This window comes from Heloderma suspectum, chromosome 4 (genome assembly GCF_057233095.1).
Source record: "Heloderma suspectum isolate Gila_16-S chromosome 4, 16-S_ref, whole genome shotgun sequence".
Lineage (NCBI taxonomy): Eukaryota > Metazoa > Chordata > Lepidosauria > Squamata > Helodermatidae > Heloderma > Heloderma suspectum.
The window spans coordinates 64964387-64976659 of NC_139461.1; the positions used below are offsets into that span (position 1 = coordinate 64964387).

General features: G+C 43.7%; 1 long non-coding RNA gene across 1 annotated transcript in view; it reads right to left on the bottom strand.

Moving 5' to 3' along the window:
- The window catches only part of LOC146346935 (uncharacterized), a 127469-nt gene extending 126650 nt beyond the window's left edge, over positions 1 to 819 (bottom strand). Inside the window, exon 1 of the long non-coding RNA XR_014789841.1 lies at positions 439 to 819. This is a non-coding gene — a long non-coding RNA (uncharacterized LOC146346935). The remainder of the gene's footprint in view (positions 1 to 438) is intronic.
- Between the last annotated feature and the right edge of the window lie 11454 nt (positions 820 to 12273).

Genomic DNA, 12273 nt, shown 5'->3' on the forward strand with positions numbered 1-12273 from the left:
TCTCTTGCACCTGCGGTCCTTCGCCAGTAACACATTTACACATTCTGTAACTAAGGGGGATTCTTTCCGCACCAATTCAATCAACAATCAATATAGGGGAATTGATCCCATTGCCCATTATTCACCACATTTTTATATACAGCATTTACAAGATTTACATCGAAGGATCCTATGTCTGGCCAGCCAATTCCAAATGCTGGCCAGTCCAGTTGGCAAAAGAAGGTCAATTTACCCTTGGCCATCTTAATTCTAAAATCTCTTTTGAACTTCCTAAAGTTCCTGAGCATGCATTCCAGCGGGGTTGCAGAGTTTTCTTAACAGGAGCTACCTGACCCCATTGTGCCTACCTCTATTCAAAACCATACACGGAGCCTGACAATTCTCAGATGCTCCGAAGGCAACTCAAACAGAAAGACACAAGGGAAATCAAATACTTACTCCGCCCAGCACCCTGGTGCCGTCCCTTCGGACCCATTCAGCCTGGTTGACTCAATCAATGGAATCCACGCCTTTAACCTCCCGGGTGTCCCGACCACCGTTCTCTGGTGCCGTGGCAGACCTCAAAGGCGGCCCGGCACGCCCCACGGGCACCTTCACCGGCCTCGTCGTTCGACCCTGGGGTGGTCCAAGGTAATCCTGACTGACTTGCCAGATTGTTGCACAAAATGGTGGTTTCACCCCCTGGAGGCTAGTCCAATTTGCCCCAAAGAGGACAGTCAACTTCAGGCAGGGTCCAACTCGATGTTATTGTTTGCAAACAGTTCGACAAAGGAGCTCACGCTCAAAAGCAGAGTCAACCCTGGACAACACCCGCGCTACAGTTTTATCACTTCAGCTTGCATTCCTTAGCTAGCGTGTCACTTTGATTGGTTGCTAGCAGTTTGCCTAGCTACCTTATCTTAGGGTTACTGGCTGCTCACTCATTCCAGGCATGCGCAGCTCTTACATACGTGCTGCTTAAGGCACATACAATGGCTTTTAGGTTACATTTTTATTACACTTGGGCTGTGTGATATTTCAGTCACTGGCTAAGAATTAAGATTCTTTGTCTATCCAAGAGCCTGCCTGATGTGAGGAGGAAGAAAAGCTGGGCTAGGAGGTTAAGGGTGCAATCCTATGCATGTTTAGACAGAGAAAAGGCCTACAACTCCCAGCATTTCCCAGCAAGCCTGGAGTTGTAGGCCTTTTCTCTGTCTAAACATGCATAGGATTGCACCCTAAAGCTTGCTGCCATGAGTGAGGAACAATTTCTTATATAGTACTTACCCATGTCCATCAATGGAGAAAAAAGTGAAGGAGGAAAAGCTGTAAGTCTGAGAGTCAGAAGATCAGATGCAGCCTGAGACCATTGGTGAAGAAAAGCATATACATACTGCTGTTCTCCATAAAGGCCTTTATTGGGTGGCACCAGCTCCTTAGAGATGGTGTGTATCATGGCTAGCTCCTTCCATCAAAAGTAATCCAGAATGTTCAGTTTAAGGATGCAAAACAGATATCAGGTTCACACAATTGCTGGGAGCCATTGTGAAGCTTCAAGCTGCCGTGGGTGGGCACCTCGGCTTATCGTGACATGCAAAGCCAGGCAGGGTGGCTTGTTGCTATGAGTAACAAGCCACCTAGAACCTACAGTAACAAGCCACCCTGCTCAGGTTTGTATGTTACGATAAGCCGCAGCGACCGCCCACAACAGCAACTGCCTACCATGGCTTGAATATTCACAGTGGCTGCTGGAACGATAGTGCAAATAGGCTCAGTGGCAACTGACTTCAGAGATAGTGTCCATATTCAGTGCTGGCCCAGAAAAATATACTCCCACCTCTACAGAAAAAGTTGCAGCAGTTTTAAACTGGCATTATGAACCAGGGCATGAGTTAAATGAGGAACCAGTTCAGGAACAGCAAGAATTATCACTGAAAGACAACTCAGTTCAGATGGTTTTTCATTTGCTTACAGCCATGGGAAAAAACAGTAGGCATCAGAATTTAATAAATCATTGGGGGGACATGCTTCAGCACATCTGTCATGGGAAAATTATCTGCTTTTAATATAGCTTCCTTGTCACTGTTATTAAATATATAGTACAAACAATGATCTCAGCCATCCAGTTTTCCACGTTCACTCTTTCTTAAATTCTGCATATCTTATCATTTTCAAGGAAGAGCTTTAGGCCATCTAGAATTGAGAATGAGGTGGTGACACAAAAAAAGAAACATTCTTTTATTGGCTGTGGATGTTTCATGAATGGGCAGTTCACCAGGTGCAAGGTCTGTGAGAAACAAGAGCTGGCCATTTGAAGGCAGAGAGTAAGAGAGCTGTGAGATGGCAGCGCCTTGGGTTGCAGAGTCTCTGGCCAGATCTACACTTTGTGTCACATCATTATGATCCCATCATGGTAATCCTATATCCCTCTTGCACATTCATACCTCGTAGGATGTGCAATGACATTTGTTGTGGTATTTTGGATGATGTAGAATAAAAAGCAGGAAATAAGTCTATGCTCGTGGTATATAGAATGTGTAAAGTGTCCCCACAGTTATCAGTGCACTCCAATACCGCTATAAAGCAGTAGTGTAGATCTAGCCTCTGTCTGTGGACATGATATCAGGTGGTGGATGTGCTGCCTTAGAGAAGTGACTGCTTGCCTGCACTTGTGCACTGCTGCTTGTATAATGGTAAATAAAGCAAATATTGCTCCTTAACACTCTTTAAGTAACCAGTGCTCTCTTATCCAAAAGAAACTAGGGGTGCAATCCTATGCATGTTTAGACAAATGTTCTACAACTCCCAGTGCTGGGAATTGTAGGACATTTTTTTCCGTCTAAACATGCATAGGATTGCACTCTAAACCTAGTAGAGCTGCTTCTAGACATTCTCACCACTCAAGGAAGTGGGGACTGCCTAACAATATTTTAGAGCTGTAGAAAATGCCCTACCCCCACGTTCAGCTTGCCTGGCTGTGGGGGGGGGGGGGTTTGCAGGTGGCGGGGTGAGCAGACATGCCGGGCCGCCATTGGTGGAACCCCCATGGTGCCACTGGGAGGGGTCGGAGAGGCCTTTTTACTCTCTGCGCCCCTCCCAACTGCCTCTCGCTCATGTGGCTCTCTCCTGCCCTCCCTTAAGCAGTGTGGGTTCTAACCAGTTGCCCTTTTGGGGGCCATGTAAGAATTTTTGGCTGATGGTCCGATTGGCCTGGGCTGTGCGTCTTTTCGCCTACTTCGCACTGTTAATGGGGTTGGGTGAGTCCTTTAGGTAAAGATCTAATTTTTTGTTAAGTTCAGGTAGCATTTCCGAGGGTGGATAGGACAGGCAAGGGGGAATGAGCTAAGGGATGGTGAACCTTCAGAGGCACTGTTATGGTGACGCCTGAGGCCTCCCGAACAGGTTTTGCGGCTTGGCAGGGGGATAAAGGTTGCCTGTGAGACCGACTCACCTCACTCACCCAGGAGCTTTGCGGCCCAGGAGGCGGTGACAGGGGAAGGTCTACCTCCCCCATAAGGGGTAGTCCTGAGGGGTGGCGATGCTGTCACGCCACTCCTCAGGCTGTGTATGTTTTCACCCATTATAGTGCCAGCTAGCAGCTGGCACAGTTCAGTGCCCAACCTAGGTTTTCCCCTTTGCAAATATTTCAATAAATGTGGCCTAACTTCAATCCAAGCACTTGCGTCCATCTCTTTATTACACCTCTCCGCTCGCAATTTCATTGCAGTCTTATCTCCCACAACTGTGCCATAGATCAATATACTGTCCATACAAAAAAGAAAAAGAAAAAAAGGTGTTTCCATGCCATTTCAATTGTGTTTGTCTTGTGCTTATTAGCATTAGTTTTGTTTGTTTCTGTGGTTGTATGAAAGATGCATGCAGTGTGTACATATTTGTGGTGCGATGGGGTTAGTGTTACACCATAGAGAGTGCAATCCTATGGTCCCTGGGAGAGCATCCCAGGGACCATAGGATTGCTCGTAAAATCATTCCAAGGTCAGAGACGGTGCTCCAACATTGGAAAGGGAGTCAGATCTGACCCCTCCACCACCCCCTGGAGTGGAAAGGACCGCACCAGCTGACTCTCAAAGGTTAGAAACCCAACCATGGAGAGGGAGAAAGTAGGGCGTTCTGGTGGATGGGGAGGGAGGAGGCCAGGGAAGTCATCCTGAGCCTCTTCCAGCCTCCTTCCCTCGTCCTCTGAACCATTCTCACTAGACAGGCTAAAAAGGCCATCTAGTGAAATCTGCAGGGTGAGAGAACAGGGACAAGAACCTCCACCACTCTTCCCACCTTGCATTGGATAATCGGATGCTTCCCAAGTTCAGGGGCTTCCAATTACCAAAGGCGCCCTAAGGATTGTGCCCTAAGGCTGCAGTCTTATATACTCTTCCCTTACATCTGAGTAGACATGCATAGGATTACATAGGATTACACTGTAAGACCATTTTAGGGAGTGTTTAGAATTTACATGTACATAAGTTAGCATCAATCTCAATTTAGTTTGTAAAATATCATCTCCTGGTGGGGGGAAAAAAATCAGTTTTCTATAGTGTGATCAAATCCCTTTTCCTTGTAAAAAGGGGTGCATCACTGAGCTAACAAAGGAAAGGCCTGGAATGCCATTTAAATTCAGGTCCCAAACTACCACCACCATTGTCCTATAATCTACCTCCAAGGATGCTATTTCCTTTCAATGTCAATGCTGTTCCAAAATCCACTCAAGGGACATCCATCTGGCTCCTTATCTTCCTGAAGGCTAGCCCAACTCTTTTGCTATGCTTTATTGCTTGAATTCTTCCCTTTTTCTTTCCCATTACAACTACGGGGTTTTAAAATATGTGGGATGATGGCTTCAACTCTTCGTTTCTGCTTCTTTCCACTTGAATTGTTGTTGTGGTTGTTCTTAATTTGGGAGGACTTTCTTTTGTTTTCCTACCAGCTAGATAGAGAGCTTTACATTTTTTTTAATGCTAATCTTTTCCACTTGCCTGCCTGTAGAGGCTGCTGTTTCCTCAGGCTGAAAAAGCAGAATGCACTGCAGCTGTCTCAAACATCTGTATTTAAGAACTAGCAGTCACTAAGCGTATTACTATATAGAGCTTGCTACTGTTCCATGAGAAGATAACTATGCTGTCTGTTCTGCTTTGCTTTTAATTGCACTTCTTTCTAACTTTCCTTAAACTGAGTAATAACAAGTGAGGGCCTGCAACAACAAAGGCCATATCCTAACTGGAATGTTCTTCCTTAGGAATTCCACCCAGCCTAGAACACAATCTTGTATGCTGTTCAGGGTTTGCAGAGTTGGGAGAGAAAAATAAAAACTTTTTTCTTTCTCAACCCCCTGAAACCTTCCCCTGCTATGCTATATAGCATTACGTCATTAATATTTAAGATGCCTCGAGACACTTTGTTATTTTTGCTACAACCAACTAATACGGTTCCCTTTGAATCCCTTTGAGGATTCCTTATGTTGTGTGGCTTCAGAGGCATAAATCTGAGTTGCAATACCTATCTTCAGGAAAAGAACGGAGTTCTATTTGGAGCATGGAATTTTCTTCAATCGCTGTAATGATCTTCTGATAGAAAAGCTATTTCAGCTTGAAATGTATTGTAATTCACTGAATAGCATTTTAATAAAGAAACATTTCCTGCACCTGTTAAAATTGCTTTCTGTTATAAAATGTTAGATAATCTTAAATCGCACCTATGAGACCTATTCAGAAAAGCAGCCCCAGTGGCCATTGTGATTATTCCCTCATAGGTGTTAACACAGAGCCAGTCACTTGCGTCATGTCATATGTGCAGCAGCTAAAATAAGATACATAATATTTTACTTAACACCAATAACTAATTGTGCATTTATGTGGGAATGGTTGACAGTGGTACTCTTAATGCCTACTTCCCCTCAGCTTGCACTTCAAAAGGAGGGCAATCCAGAAAAAAATGATTTGCAAGATAATCGAGAAAGAAAATGAAAATATTTCAAGGTTTTTCTTTCTAGAGTAATATATTCAAACATTGCTACCAATGTATTGTGTAACTTATTATGCAAGTCCACTTACATGAAGTGGAGTAAGATGTCATCCTACTTCTTTCCAGATGGACCTAATTCCATCCCATGTCTTTTCAACTGACACAATTAAGTCTGGCCTAATTTTAAATAAACTATCCAACTTAATTGGGGAGGGTTTTTTTTAGTATTAACTAAAGCTTACCTTGCAGCTCAGTCCTACTCACTGTAGGTAGCTATCATGGCAGTGGGAATAAGGAGCATTCCCCTATTCAGGGTATTTTATTGAAACTGGCTTATTTTAAATTTGTTGTTTAAAATTGAATTGTGATTTTATGGATTTTATATGAAATTGATATTGTACATTTTATATTGTAAGTTGCCCTGGGATGATGGTTCTTGAAAGATAGCTGCATGCATTAAATAAATAAATAAATAAATAAAGTTATAAACCTCTTTTTCTATCAGGGCCCCAACACTTTGAACAGATGGGACCCCTCCATGACAATATGAAGTGCAGCCCATGATGCTTTTTTCAGCATAATGATACAATAACTAAAGCATCCCCTCACATGTTGAATTTCTGGATTCCACAGTTTGTTTATTATCTAGTTTATAATACTTCTGTATCACTCTATTACCTATTCACTACTGGGCCAGGTTTAAGGTACAAAGCTCTAAACAACTTGGGACCACAATACCTGAGAGAGCGCCTCCTTCCTTACCAACCTGCCCAGTCACTGAGGTCATCAGAGGGCATGTTCCTGATGGTTCCACATGGACCCATGGCCCAGCTGGAGTCCACCAGGAAAAGAGCCTTCAGTGTGGTGGCCTCCTTCCTGTGGAACTCCCTGCCTTTGGAGGTCAGGCAGGTGCCAACGTTGTATTCCTTCCAGTGCCTCCTGAAGACTTGATTTCCAGAAGTCTTCCTTGAGTGACCAGCCATGGTTTATTAAATCTGGTCTTCTCAGAACTTGTTTCTTTTTAAACGTTTTAATTGTTTTAACATGGTGTTCTGTTCTTTTATCCTTGCTGTTCACTGCTCCAAAATCTTTTGATGTGGAGCGATATATAAATAATGTAACTAAATATATTAAAATTCCTAAACGATTTATGTTAAAATACAGTACAACCATATAAAAAGAATAAATAAATAAAGTTTAAAAGAATTTGAAACCTTGTATCATCAAAGCAATAAACAGTGTGGTAACAGTCCCTCACAAGTCAGGAAAAGCCTGTCTGAGAGCATCTCTACACCATCCTAAAATCCTGTATTTAAAACGGGGCTTTCTGCTTCTGTTTTAAATGCAGGATCACAACTGACTCCCTTTACACATGCTTCCTTTCCCCCCTGCCCTCCCCTTCCCCTTCTCCCTATATCTGAGTCTTCCATTATCTTTCATTATCTTGCTCCTCTTCTTGCTGCTTTAACTTTTTTCATGGAGGAAACTGAAGTGGAACACAACGGGGTAATTTGATAGCTCATTATCTGTGATCTATTTAAAAATGGAACAAAGGGCGTTTAGTGCAGGAGACGCCCTGGAGGGTCACGGCATCATGTAAAGAGCCCGCAAACTTCTGTGAAGGAGCAATCTCAATCGCAGGATAAAAGTTCCATGAGAAGGAGCCCTGAATACGTGTGTTTCAAGAAGTGTTTAAATCCTGCCACTATTTCTGCCTCTGAAATCGTACGTGAGAGAGGGTTCCAAAGGGTGGTTGCCACCATTGAGGAGGCCTGCTTATGTACTGCTACCTGGTGACATTCCACTGGCCACAGAATGACCATTGAGCCCTCCTCAGAAGATCTCAGAAGTCAACTGGGTGTATAAGGGAAGACTGTCAGCTAGGTATTCTGGTCCCGAGTCATTTAGGGCTTTGTATATCAGCAACAAAACCTTGGCTCGATAGCTAATAGGCAGCCAGTGCAGTTCTTTTAACAGAGGAGTAATGGGTGTATATCAAGGTGTTCTAGTTGTTAAAGACACAGGAGGACTGCCATAAAAATAACTTAACACCCCATCCCCCAGATACAGGTATTACATAACCCAGGATCCATTCCCAGAACATATTTTCTTTGGTAAGTGATACACTAATGAACTTAATGCCTCTGAGCATGTGAGGATGACTTTCTGTCTCCACAGTTTGACCACAGTTCACTCTTGCACATAACCAGGTCAGAGAATATGGCTTGCAAGCAGGTGTTAACCTCAGCACCTTTCTCCTCACTGTGTCTCTCTACTTCATGAGGGAGAAGCATGGTCTGTCCAACTGTTCAGGTGCCTGTCTTCCATTTAGCACCAATCACAATTCTCCGCTTAAACATGTACAGTTTTTCCTGTCATTTTCAACCTTTTGAATTGACAGCACATGAATCCATCAGAAACATCAAGAGCTGGGTGGTCAAATAACTCCTCCTGTGCTAAAAGCACATGAACAATTTCAAACACTTTAATAATCACTTGTGAACTTTCCTGACTTCAATTAACGTTTATTACCTCTTTTCACATGTTGCACTTTTCCTGCCCTGAATGTAATTTTACAAAATGGAAGACGATGCAGTGATGGTCAGAGGCATCTGAATGAATGCAAAAATGAAAAAACAGTGAGTATGCCAAAGGCAATATGCAGATATATCAGTTCAAAGGTGGATTAATCAAAGTAATTATCAACTGATTGCTAAATCACCAAGGGAATGTTTTTAGATAACAAGAAGTAATCCAGATCTCAAAGTCTGAAATGAAAATGGAAAGGGAGGCAAGGAAGCTGTGTATGATCTACCCTTTCTGCATTGCTTGCTCATACATTACACCATTTCTTTCACCATCTCTATACAGACACACCCATGTTAGTGAAACACAGTATAAAACAGATGTTCATTTATTTATTACATTTCTATACTGCCCAGTAGCTGAAGCTCTCTGGGCAGTTCACAACAATTAAAACCACAAAATGTATTATAAAATACAGTATAAGTTTTTAAAAGCTTAAAACTATGACATAAAAGGACAAACCACAATAAAACCTAGCAGCAATGCAAAGATTAAAAATATAATAGATTTAAAACAAGAAAGCTAAAAAAAACCTAAAATGCCTGGGAAAGTAACAAGGTCTTCACCTGGTGCCAGAAAGAGCACAATATAGGTGCATGGTGAGCCTCTCTGAGAAGCTCATTCCACAACTGGGGTGCCACAGCAGAAAAGGCCCTCCTCCTGGTAGCCACCTGCCTCACTTCCTTTGGCAGAGGCTGCTGGAGAAGGGCTGCTGAAGATGATCTTAAGGTCCAGGCAGGTACATATGGGAGGAGATGATCCTTCAGATAACCTGGCCTCAAGCCATTTAGGGCTTTGAATGTTACTACCAGCACTTTGGATCTGGCCCAGAAAGGGAGGCAGCCAGAGCAGAAAAGTACTAGCATAATAGGATCACATTGGCAGTCCCCATTAACAGTCTTGCAGCCCTGTTTGATCCAGCTGAAGTTTCTGGACCGTTTTTGAAGGCAGGCCCACATATAACGTATTGCAGTAATCCAGACAAGAAGTTATCAGAGCATGGATAAGTGTAGCTAGGCTACCTCTGTCCAGATAAGGGCACAGTTGGTATATCAGTCTAAGCTGATAAAAGGTGCTCCATGCCACTGAGTCCACCTGTGCCTCAAGTGACAGCTCTGGGTCCAAGAGCACCCCCAAACTACAAACCTGATGCTTTGGGGTAGTGCAACCCCCTCCAGAACAGGTTGGGTATCACCTAGCTGGGCAGACGACCCAGCTGCTAACAGTACCTCCGTCTTGTCTGGATTGAGTTTCAGTTTATTGGCCCTCATCCAGTCCATTACTGTGCGCAGGCAATGGTTCAAAACAGCCACTGCCTCACCTGGATTTGATGACAAGGAGAGACAGAGCTGGCTGCCATCCATATATTGATGACACCTCTGCCCACTCCTCTGGATAACCTCTCCCAGCAGTTTCATGTAAATATTAAACAGCACGGGGGATAGAATAGAGACCTACGGAACCTCATAGCATAACTGCCAAGGCACAGAGCATTAATCCCGCAGCACCACCTTCTAGAATCAGCCATCCAAATAGAAGCGGAACCACTGCAGTGCAGTGCCTCCAACTTCCAGCCCAGACAACCTATCCAGAAGGATACCATGATCAATGGTGTCGAAAGCCAATGAGAGGTCCAACAGAATCAACAGGGTCACACTCCTCCCATCCCTCTCCCAGCAAAGGTTATCCCACAGGGCAGCCAAGGCAGTTTCCATTCCAAAACCAGGCCTGAAGCCTGATTGAAATGGACCTTGATCATCATTTTCATTCAAGACTGCCTGGAGTTGTTCTGCAACCACCCACTCAAGCACCTTGCCCAGGAAGGGGATGTTAGGTACTGGCCTATAGTTGTTAACGTCTTCTAGGTCCAGTTTAGGCTTTTTCAGGAGTCACCTAATTATCTTCTCTTTTAGAGAGGCCAGCACCATTCCCTCTCTCAAGGAGGAGTTTACAACCTCCTGGACCCAGCCAGACATCCCCTCCTTATTCAGTGTAATAAGCCATGGCAGGCAAGGGTCAAGCACACAGATGATCAACAAGACTTAACCAAGCACCTTGTCCACATCCTTGGGCCTCAATAAATGAAACTCATCCAATAAAAATGGACCGGACGGTGCTCTGGACACCTCTACTAATGGAAATGCATTCATTGTGGTTTCCAGTTCATGATGAATTTGAGTGACTTTATCTCCAAAGTCCCATGAAAACTCATCACAGCGTGCTACCAAGGGTTCCACCATTTCTTTCCCTGGACCAGATTGTAACAGCCCACAAACCACTTGGAAAAGCTCAACTGAACAACACTGAGAAGATACAATAGTGGTGGAAATCTCTCTTTGCCACCCTCACTACCAGAGTAGGCTCGATAATGAGCTCAGTTTGGTCAGACTTGGCATGTTCTAGTGGTCTTCCTTCAGCTCAGGTGTCTACCAAGGAGCTGGCCAGGCTCTGCTCAGAGGGAGAGGGTGCTTGGGTATGATCGTGTTACCTGTCCAAGTCATCTCTGCATTCCACAGAGTGGCATGGCCTTCAACAGGCGCACCAGCCATATCAGCAGGAAAATCCCCCAGTATCCTCTGGAATCCATTGGAATCCATTAGCCTCTGTGGGAAGACCATTTTAATAGGTCCCCACCCTTGCAGAGGAGAAAGGCTGCCAAGAGTCTAGATCTCAATAGGAAGTGATCCGACCATGACAATGGGACAGATGTTAATTCTCCCACTTTCAGATCACCATTCTCCTGCCCAGTCGAGAAAATCAGATCAAGCATGTGTCCTTTTACATGTGTTGGGCCAAAGACATGCAAGACAGCCCCACGGTTGTCATGGCAGCCAAGAAGTCCTGAATTGTCCCAGATACAGCAGCCTCAGCATGGAAGTTGAGAGGCCCCAGAACCATTATCCTATGGGCCCTCAATACCAAATCTGAGACCACCTCCATCAGCTCAGGCAGGGAGTCTGATGGGTAATGCAGTGGGTGGTCAAATGTTCCCTTTGATCTCATGAGAAATGGACACACCCAAGGAAAAAAATGTTGTCAATTTCATATTACTGTTTTTGTTAATCTTGTCACCTCTCCAGACTCAAAACTGACAAGGGGAAAGCCTTGCCAATTTAACTTATATCTCATATTACAAAGTATACTTGAACCTGTATGTATATCATGCTCTTTTGAAGGGGGGAAATGCACACAAGTGATATTGACAACAAATAAGAATGCATGGTAGAGTGCATGTATTCAGAGATGACACAAAAAATGCAGGACATTTGAAATGTAATTGTAAATTCACCTTTCTGCATGGCAATTAATTCACTGACCATCCTGATCCATGTTCAATTAAAACTGTATTTCTACCTTTTAAACATACACACCAACAATAAGACAGACAGCCAAATGTGTTTTCAGGGGCAATACCTACCTAAAGCACTGTGTAGGTAGATATTGAGGGAGGTGTTCAATCCCTTTAACCATAGGTTTCATTAATGATTACATCAACTAAGACTAACAACAGTGCTAGTGTTTTTATTTGAGAAACAATTAAAACATATTCAGAGTAAACTGAAATCTGGGATGAATGCAGTGAGAATGTATATGCTGCCCAGAGAACACTGCTATTGGACAACATATTGATGTAGTGATGGCTGCCAACTTGGACGGCCGTAGAAAGGAATTAGACAATTTCCATGGAGGATAAGGTTCTTAGAAAGCAATCCAGGATTATTCAGTTTCTGG